This window comes from Lucilia cuprina, chromosome 4 (assembly GCF_022045245.1).
Source record: "Lucilia cuprina isolate Lc7/37 chromosome 4, ASM2204524v1, whole genome shotgun sequence".
Lineage (NCBI taxonomy): Eukaryota > Metazoa > Arthropoda > Insecta > Diptera > Calliphoridae > Lucilia > Lucilia cuprina.
Genome location: NC_060952.1, coordinates 94559896 through 94561783, shown reverse-complemented (window position 1 = coordinate 94561783; position 1888 = coordinate 94559896).

The window sequence follows — 1888 nt, the reverse complement described above, 5'->3', positions numbered from 1 at the left end:
AGTTTGTTAGTTTGTTAGTTTGTTAGTTTGTTAGTTTGTTAGTTTGTTAGTTTGTTAGTTTGATAGTTTGTTAGTTTGTTAGTTTGTTAGTTTGTTAGTTTGTTAGTTAGTTAGTTAGTTAATTAATTAGTTAATTAATTAATTAGTTAGTTAGTTAGTTAGTTAGTTAGTTAGTTAGTTAGTTAGTTAGTTGGTTGGTTAGTTAGTTAGTTAGTTAACAAAAATTGCAAAAATTAAGTTTTATATACATCTTAATGATACTGCACATTTTCGTAATGGTGGGGTCTCTATTGACCCTAGCCCCAGAAATTGACTTGACAAAATTCACATATAATGAGAAAAACCACTTTAAACAATATATGATTTAGAAGCTCTAAAAGCTCAAAACCTTTAGCAAATTTTAAGGGCACGGTTTTTCACTTACAAAAAAACTGTTTTATTTTGAATTCTGTGCTTTTACATTTCTTACATACATATTAAATTACAATAAATTTAGATTTTGCACACCTGCTTTATCTTCAAAAAATCAAGGAAACAAAAACTGCTGTTGAAAATCATTCAATTTCAGATTGTTTGTAGAACTCTCATGTTTTACATTCAATATTAAAATTAACTTTAAAAATGACTTCAAAAACTACACATGTTGAAATAATCTTTCATATTTGTATAAATATTTTACATTTTACATTTCGTTTAAGGGGTTTCGGGTACATGTACATGTATGTGTATTTGTTGTTGTTCTCTCCAATCAGTGTCTTTCAATTTCGCAAAATGGATTCGGGTATTTCTGTTTTTTTTTTTTATTTCAACTTATGTGAATGTCACTTTTTAACTTGAATTTACTGGCATTATTTTTTATATTTTTTCTTTATTGTGCTTATTTTGCCTTCACATGTTATTTTATTTATTTATTTATTTTTTTTTTTGCATTTTCTGCTTATCTTATCTTATTTTTAAGCTATAAACATTTATCATTTTGTTGTGTATTGTGTTGAGCATTTACGTTTGTTTTTTTTTTGCTTTTTTGTCGTTCTAAGATTTTGACAATTTTTTTTAGAAACATTTTGTTTTTTGTTACTTTTTTGGATCTTCCCATACGATAATGTGTCCCTGCCATTTTCTTGGGATTTTTTCGTTGAGGTTGGAGACCAAGGAATAACAATAATAAGGGAAAAAAATGAAAAATAAAATGAATATGAAAATTAAGTCACGTTCTTATAAGTAAAACGTGAATTTTATTTGTTTGTTAATCTTTGGCTGTCAATAGACAGTCATTGGAAAATGTTGGTAAAATTTGTTGGTGATGTTTCTTAATTTTAATTTATTTTTAATAATGATAAGAAATTCTGGAAAAAAATTTAATAAGTTGTAATATATGTTGGTATGTAGCTGTTACAAAACAATTGGAATTTGTAAATATACATATATACTAACCATGACACATTTTACTAAATTAATATTGTAAGGGGAAATGATACGTGTTCAAGTGTTTATATTTTTTGAATATTAAATTTGTAAAAAATATATTGATATAACTCACAACTTTAATATAACAGACAACTTTGAAAATTAAAAATAATGTGTAACTTAAAAAAATCTAGTCTAGTTATAGTCTAGTCATAGTGTAGTCATAGTGTAGTCAAAGTGTAGTCATAGTGTAGTCATAGTGTAGTCATAGTGTAGTCATAGTGCAGTCATAGTGTAGTCATAGTGTAGTCATAGTGTAGTCACAGTCTAGTCATAGTCTAGTCATAGTCTAGTCATAGTCTAGTCATAGTCTAGTCATAGTCTAGTCATAGTCTAGTCATAGTCTAGTCATAGTCTAGTCATAGTCTAGTCAAAGTCTAGTCATAGTCTAGTCATAGTCTAGTCATAGTGTAGTCATAGT